Here is a 9,073-nt window from a genome sequence, read left to right as displayed (position 1 = left end):
ATGACCCTTCCATCACCGTTTGGAACACTGTACTGCACGGGTTAAAAACTAGGCATGACACATGGGCGAATTAAGAAGCTACACATGGCAAGAAGAATACTTCAACCATGGCATAGCGTCAAGTGTTGTCTTCAGAGCGTGACCACTGAGGAAAATCATATTCACAGAAGATTTGGAGCCAAGACAGTTAAGACCGGTGTCATGTCAACAAGCCCACCTAGCTCCGCAAGTACAAGACTGGGTACTAGGTTGTGGCGCGTCAGGAAAAGATCAAGAATCTAGCTATTGCAAAAGAGTTCGAAATTCCATTAGCCCGTACGTAACTGAAGTAAATGTGTAGATAATAGACTTTATGAGGGCAAGTTTCATATATGGTGTTTTTTAGGGTTTAGCTGTAAATAGTGTTCTATTTTACTTGTTGAAGGCATCTAATCATCATTCATTTTATCAACAATATACTCTTACTTTGTATTCTTAGTCTCTTAAGCTTTGCAATTCCTTCGTTTTGAAGGATATCAATATTAGGCTTTATCAGTGAGGCCTCCAGCTACCAATATCCAAACTCAAGCTCATCTTGTTATTTCAATTCAGTTTTGTATTTGCTATTATTCCTTTTTTACCTTATTCGCATTAACTAAGCAAGTTATAATATACAAACTTTGTGTTTTGATCATCTTAATCCCCTTGTCTTTGAGTTATGTCTATAAATATAACTATAGTTTAACCTCTAAAACTTTTCTCTGGATTTGACTGGAGTCTTAGCTCTTGACTTATTTGATTGGTCTGTCTTTTTCCTTGCAACTTGCAGTATTTGAATGTAAACTGGATAAAGTTTTGTTCATTCTTGTGTAAGATTGTGTTGCATTTGAAAAAATGTGCATTATTCTCTATTGTTAGGCTTGTGAACAAAAAAAGTGTAGAGATGGTTGATTCACCTTCAATCCTACTCCTCCGTGTCTGTTATTTCTAATTCTAGACACTCAACTAATACATACAAGCTGCTTTCCATCTTACAGACATTCTCTTAACTAAAATGTGAGGATAATTCAGCATATGTTGATCTGAAATCCCTGTTATGAACACAAGTATGACCTTCATTCCCAGTAACCCCATTCTGTTAATAGTATAAATTCTCTATTTGTGCATAAGCTCATGTAGAAATATCATAGTAGTGACTTTTCTCTATTACTAGAATGTTGTTTTTCTAATAGAAATTATTTAGATTTCTCCTCTGCAAAGGTCAATTTTTCCATAGAAATCATTTTGACACTGCATTTCCATGAATTTGTTTAGCTATTAGGCTCACAAAGTCTTATAATTAAAAGCTCTTATATCAAGCATAATTTGTAGTCTCTGTCTGGTGTATTCACAATGTAGTGTCTTCTCAATTTTATAGTGATGATGAATTATCTGTTTCTAGCTTATTATGGATTCTTTTTCTTACTTTAGATTAACAGGTGAAGTATATTGAGCATGAAGGAAATTGAACGGAAGCTAGGTCTAAACACTAAACAAGCAAAACGTGCTGTAAAGTCAGAGAAAAAAAGAATATAAACAGCAGGAAAAGAGTACTAGCAAAACATCAAAAGCTAAAGAGACTGATCATAAAGCTTCACTTCCTAGACCAGAGTCCAGTGTCCTAGTAAGTGATCCAAACACTGGCACAGTGCCCACTGAAGTTTATGAAAATGTGGTTATAGATTATGTCTACAGGTCTGAGGAAGCAACTCAGCAACCAAAAACACGTAAAATGGTTGACAAACATGGCAAGGATAAAATCAAGGCGGAATGACCACGAAGACCCCTGTACTTGGCTCCGTTTGTCAGTTGAGCCCTCCTACTTAGTAATTTGTCAACTGAACCCTTAAACCCATTAGAACACAATATTTCAAACCCCTCTGACTGTTGACCGACTTATTTGGCGTTGAGTTGGATAAACGCGTGAAAGCACGCGTTTAAAAGCGAGTATATACATAATTTTACATTAAAATTATTTTTAAAAATAATAGTTAATTTTAAAAAAACAAAAAAAAAACATCTTCTTCAACCACCCCCACCGCCCACCCACGCCCAACTTTCTTCTTCTCCAACCCAACCTCCTCCGCACCCCAATTCCTAAAATTCTTCTCCTCTAGCCCTTTTCTTCTTCGAATTCACCCATCACACCCATTCTGCTCCTCATCTTCTTCTTCTTCCTCAACTCTTTTGCTACAAATCAACATCCCATTCCATAGCCTTCTCGTTGGCCACCCCCTTATCTCTCTAATTTTTAGTTTTCTAGATTTTAAAAATATTGGTACCATTGTTTGTGTTAGTTAGTTTCAAAGAAGAGGTGTGTGTATGGATTAACAGGAAGGGTGATGATGGATATTGAAAAATTTTCAACTCCATGGATGAATTTGAAAAAGCTTAAAGAACAATAAATGGGTCTTGTAAATTTGTGAAATTAATTTAAAATGTGATTGATGCTCATTGGGTTTGTCTTGGTAAACTTGTAGTTGAATTTTAAAGTTAAATGGGAAGAATTTCACCTATTTTGCATGAATTTGGTGTTCAATTTGTGAATAATATGAAGAAGATGGCCATTTGAATTTTTTCAGAAATTGCATAAGTGACCTATTTGATTTTTTAATTTTTTTTAAACATAATTTCTTATGTGTCATTTAAAAATGACGTGGAATGCCACGTGTAGTCGAGTGTATTACACGCACAATGATCGGATGAGAAAAGGGTTTGAAATATTGTTTTCTAATGGGTTTAAGGGTTCAGTTGGCAGTTGGCAGACTGCTAAGTAGGGGGTTCAACTGACAAACGGAGCCAAGTACAAGGGTCTCCGAGGTCATTCCGCCTAAAATCAATGATCGTTCTAGCGATATGGAGAGTGAACCCAAAGAGGGAGTGGAAGAGGAATCAGATATTGAGACAATAAATGATTCAGTTTCATCTCAAGGAGATCCACAAATAGCTGAAGATGAAAATGTAGAAAGAGCTTTGATTGTAAAGGTCTGTAGAAAGCTTGAAAAACTAAAGGGAATAATTCTTCCCAGGTACAACGAGCTAAATCTGATCGGAAAGCAAACAATTCACAGATTAAGGCATCAAAAAGTACAGCAAACAAAGCCAAAGAACCTAAAAAGGATCCATCTAAAATGACATCCGAGAGTGTCAATGATAAATCTAAAATATGTAAGTCCATCCCAAATCTCTTATCAGATTCCTCAGAAGAAGGTAATGAAAGATTTGATAAAGAAGTAGACCAAGCAGACATTTTGGATGAGACATCAGTAAGTGCTCAAAGTGTTGGAAGTGATGATGAAACAGTCAACACCAAGGAGAACTGTGAGCAACAAGATAAAGCAGTTTTAGAACAAAAGATTGGAGAAATGGAATCAAGGCTTGAGAAACTTGTGGAAGAGTTGAGAGATGTTGCTTCCGTTGAAATTGCTCTTTACTCTGTGGTATCTGAGCATGGAAGTTCTGCACATAAGCTGCACACACCTGCCAGGCGCCTTTCTAGACTCTATCTTCATGCATGTAAATACTGGTCTCAAGACAAACGAGCTACTGTTGCTAAAAACATTGTTTCCGGCCTTGTATTAGTTGCCAAGTCATGTGGTAACGATGTGGCAAGGTATGTTAATACTTTCATTTATTGGATCATGTGTTACTTTTGTACTTCTTATGAGCCTAGCATTTTTCTTCCCTTCTCATAAAGGTTAACATTTTGGCTGTCAAATGCTGTTGTTCTGAGGGTAATCATTTCTCAAGCATTTGGAAGTTCCTGTAGCTCAAGCTCATTGGTAACAATTACCGAGCCAAATGGAGGAGGAAATAAAACTGAATCACAGGTTTCCTCTTGAAAATGGAAGACACATCTAGGAAGCAAACAATCAAGTAAGAATGAGATCTTGAAGTTTTTTGATGATTGGCAGGAAACAAGAACTTTTACAGCTGCTTTAGAGAGAGTAGAATCCCGGATTTTCTCTCGGATCGTTGAATCAATATGGTGGCAGGTAATCAAGTGTACTTTGCTTGCTGTTATACCATTGTTCTCAATTAGGACTTTACGTGTATAGAACACTAATTAAGTGCAAATCCTATTTTACTGCATCAAATAGGTAATCCTTTTATGTTCTGTTCGACATGGTGATTATATGATTTATCCAAACATGCCATCATTAAAAAGGTGTTCAAGTAATTAATCTCTTAAGTTTAAGTATGTTAATATATTCTCCTTTATAAACTGATTGATCACTTTGCCTTCAGACCTTGACTCCCAATATGCAATCTCCTGCGGAATGATCCAATGACAAGCAAATCTGTTGGGAGGTTATTAGAGCCTGCTTTGGGTGACCAAGAGCAAGGGAACTTTTCCATTAACCTATGGAAGCATGCTTTCCAGGAGGTTTTGAAGAGACTGTCCGGTACGAGCAGGAAGCCATGAATGTGGTTGCTTGCCTGTTTTGGTTAGAAGGGTAAGTATTCTCCGGGGTTTCTACTTTTCATTTGCTGTATTTTTACCACACTTCTATCTCCCTGAGTTTTGGATGCAGGTGATCAAGGAAAAGCGCAGAGTACTATTGCACTTCCATTGTATCTGTTGTATATTTTTAAGCTACCTATGATTAGTTTCAGTTTCACTTGTTAGTCTGAAAGCTTTATGCCTCTATATATGTACCTTTTCAGGTGATTGGACACTGTATTGCCAGACTGGATGTCTCTATGTTCAATGCAATTCTTCGTGAATCAGCTCATGAGATCCCAACTGATCCCATATCTGATCCAATAGTTGACTCCAAGGTGTTGCCTATTCCAGTCGGAGATTTGAGTTTTGGGTCGGGTGCACTATTGAAAAACTCGGTAAGTATTAGTCACTATTAACTTGTTTGCAAATTCCGGTAAATATTTTTTGCGGTCTTTTCGTTTCTGTCTTCTGGGCAAGTAAAGTTGCTTGCTCTTCACGGGAATCTTTTTCTCTGTCCTTGGCACCTGCATTGTTTCTCTGCCAAATTGTCAAAAATGTTCTACGTGCTCTGAAAACCTTTATGATCTTATGTTCTTTGGTTCATGCTCTTGGGATTGATATATCTTTTCTCGCAGGTTGGCAATTGGTCAAGATGTCTTACTGATTTGTTTGGCATGGATGCGGAAGATTCTGGGAAAAATGATGAAGACAGCTCTGGAGATGATCATAGAAAAGTTGGAAATCAACTAGAGCATTTCTATCTTCTCAATGCCTTAAGCGATGTTCGCATGCTTCCAAAAGACATGCTCATGGACCGCACAATCAGAATGGAGGTACAACCTTCGGTGTTGCCAAATATGTGTAGAGGTCAATAGTCCTACTTCATTCTGTCTTTGATGAAAATTTTCAATTTGCTCCAGGTATGTCCATCTATCAGTCTTCCATTTGTTAAGCAAATACTCTGCAACTTCTCTCCAGATGAGTTTTGTCCTGATCCTGTCCCTGGCGCTGTATTAGAAGCTCTCAATGTCGAGGTTTGGCTACTCTTTAGCTAGTTCAAGTTTTGGATTTTATGGCTGTTTATAAACATTATCTTCACTACAACTATGAAACAAAGACACCCGCGATAACAATAATGACGAAAATGGATACAATGTGACCAACTGACTAAGTGTCACTGGCCAATACAACTAACTTTTCCTTATCTCACATAACTTATGTTTGCAGTGCATCATAAAACGTTGATTAGCAGGAGACTCTTCAAGCAGCTTCCCCTACCCTGCCGCCTCAGTTGTATATACACCTCCTGTTGCCGTAGACGTTGCAGAAAAAATTGCAGAAATTGAGGGGAAGTCTCACCTGTCTCGGAGTGCTTCTGCTATACAAAGGAAGGGATACACAAGCGATGAGGAACTGGAGGAAATAGATTCTCCTCTTGCATGTATTATTGATAAAATGTCATTGTCACCAGCTTCTGAAGAAAATAGAAATAGATATGGAAAAGGTAAAAGGAAGAAATAGGTTCGATTGGATCAAATACTAGGTATGGACTTCTTTGTGAAGTTTGGAAGGCAGCATTATTCAGTTCTTTGACTGCGGTTTGAATTATACTTGTGAATTTTCATACCAAGATAATGGTATAGAGCAAGAAGATAACTAGAAATGAATTTCAGTAGAAGTTAATGCAGCATTTGCTAGCAGTAAATAGTGTTCAGAGCTTTACATGTTCCAATTCATAAGCAAGCTATCTGTATATAAAATCCGTATTAGTGTATCTCTGAGAAAAAGTAAAGATAAAATTTGATTGTTTTTGTTTTTTAAGCATAAGCAAAGTAAGTGAGAAGTTCTTTTCTGTTTGACTAGTTATTGTTTGTGGCGGGCTAATATAATAATAATAATAGTGAGTATTTTAATAATAATAGTGAGTAAATTTGAAAAGTATCCGTGTATTTGACTAGTTATTGTTTGTGGCGGGCTAATATAATAATAATAAAAAATAAAAAATAAAAAATAAAAAAAAGAAGTCAAAGTACAAAGAGGCAATTAGAACCAAGATATTATTTATGGGGAATTTGAATAATTAAACACACCAAGTTTAGAGGGATCTATTTTGGCACTCCCCTAGTTCTTCTATATTAAGTGAATTATTGGATTTTTTTTATAATTTAAAATAAGTGAATTGTTTAAAGTTTAAATTTTTTCTTCATTTTTGTCCCTCATTTATATTTCCTAGGTGATAGTTTCAAGAGAGTTAATTACTCATATTTATAATTTTACTTTGAATTATTTATATTTTCAAGAATAGTTTGAAAATAACTAAAAAAACAAAAGTGGAAAATGGTGTTTAATTTATGTCATAATCTTTTTTTTTCTCTTAATGTGTGGAAAATGGTGTTTAATTTGCGAACCCATTTAATTCTTGGAGGATTCTGCCACGACTCGAACACAGGTGTGATGACACTCGTCTACCCACCAAGACAAGTTAGCCCAAAACCCAATTAAAGCGGATAATAAGCGAAAACAATATAATAGATAATTAATTACGAAAATGCAGAAGTCTTAAACAGTTATAAAATTCCAAAGGATTGGCTGTCACATGTACAAGCCTCTATAACAGTAGAATTGAAATAAACATAAGTATCAAAAATGCATTTATCTCTCAAATGGAACAAAAGCATGAAAAAGAGCAAGAGAGATCGCCTACGTCAACAACTACCTCTCAAATATCTCTAAAAAACCACGGATGAAGAAAGGAGAATCTGAATCACTGTCAGAGCTTAGAACTTACACATATGTAGTTAGCAAGGGGTGAGTACCAAACAATACAGTACTCAACAAGTAAAATAGTAAACACATCTATAGCTAAATAGAATGAGTACTCCTGACACCCCATTCAATCCTTCCATAACTACAACCTACAAGCAGAACAACCCAATCTAACAGTTTATAAGCAGATATAACTCATGTAACATGTAAGTCAAGTATACCTCCACAGTTCAACAGATAGTATCAATATCACACATAGTTTTATTATCAATAGCTCACATAATAAGGGCAAGTACTCAGATAATCAAGTTAATGCAAAACAATGCAATGCGATGGATGTCCAATGTGATGCGAAAATAACAACCACAGAGCTTGACACGTCCCACATATGCAAATTATAACAACCACAACGCGTGGCATGTCCTTCGATGCAATAATAATAACAACCACGACGCATGACACATTCCTCGATGCAATAATAATAACAACCACGGCGCATGACACGTCCCTTGAATCCTCTTTGTTTTCCTCTTGTTCATATTCATGTAGCCGAAACCATTTTCCTTCGGCGAATCGCATAAAAAATGGGACCTCAATACATATTTCAACCCAAATGCGAAAATAAACATGCAACCAATGGGAAGGGAACGAAGTCCAATATCATATACAATCCATGTCTCTATAACACCAAGTAAGCTTCGCAACGAGACAACAAGGTTAACTCAACTCAAATAGACCAATTCATTGGGTTAATTTCTCTTTTATAACTCTAATTAATAAATTCTAGGCATTTGGCATGATTCATTATCAACTCGTTACTAATTTCAATCAATTCACATAGCACGTAACAAGAATACACATTCTATAAAGTTTACTAAAGTTTAGAATTTCACATGCCTCGATATTGCACCCAACTACTCTGAAATTTGGATTTTCCCCTTCCGTCGATGCTCCGAATCGTAAGAATCTAATCAAATATGAATTGGCAAATAAATTACGGAACTAATGACACCCAAATCATCATTTTAAAAACCGGGTCAAAACTGATCCGAAATATCCGAGAAAACCCAATTTCGAAAATAAATAGTAAATTCAAAAATTTTTACATGAAAAATGATCCTTGATGTATTTGGGATCTATTATGAGTAAGAAATTGCATTTGGACTTGAAATGAGCTCAAAATCATCAAAGCATTAAAACCCCAAGTTCTTGAATAATCTCAAATTTTCTCAATTGAAATTCCCAAGTTCAAGCTAAAATCAGTGAATAATTAATGGGTAAATGTTGAAATCATGGTTAAAGGACTTACCCAACCAATATCTCTTGAAAATTCTTCAAGAATCGTCTCTCTCTCGCTCCCCAAGGTTCAAAAATGGTGGAATGGGGTCTAATTCTCGTTCTTGGAGTTTAACACTGTTCACGCCCATTTTGGCCTTTGCGAACGCAGAGAACTTATCCCGCGAACGCAAAGAGTGATTCCTTAACTCTCCATGAATGCGGCAAGACCTCCGCGAATGCGGAAACCAAATCAGTCGACTCTTCGGGAATACGGTCCCACCTCTGCTATACGGAGACCTAACCAGTGATCCTCCGCAAATGCGAGCAAGGTGCCCTGAACGCAGAGAAGCTTACACCAGTAGCAATTGACATAAACCACCTCCCTTAGCAAAATTCTTGAATCGGACCCTCAGGATCTGTTTGAAATCCCGCACACACAAATCATATATGCTACCCTACTAATTTCAATGTTCTGGACTCAATGGAATCATCAGAATTTGAATTCAAGGTCTCCTTGAACCGAAATCCGATAAGTCACAACCAACTAACTTTAAGCCTCAAAAA

General features: G+C 36.5%; 1 pseudogene; it reads left to right on the top strand.

Annotated features, from left to right (window-relative positions):
* The first annotated feature begins 244 nt into the window (after positions 1-244).
* LOC129886483 (uncharacterized) lies at positions 245-6,244 on the top strand (annotated as a pseudogene).
* Positions 6,245-9,073: the final 2,829 nt, after the last annotated feature.

The sequence above is a fragment of the Solanum dulcamara genome, chromosome 1 (assembly GCF_947179165.1).
Source record: "Solanum dulcamara chromosome 1, daSolDulc1.2, whole genome shotgun sequence".
Lineage (NCBI taxonomy): Eukaryota > Viridiplantae > Streptophyta > Magnoliopsida > Solanales > Solanaceae > Solanum > Solanum dulcamara.
The sequence above is the reverse complement of the archived record's forward strand: the minus strand, read 5'-3'. Positions and strand labels throughout refer to the sequence as shown.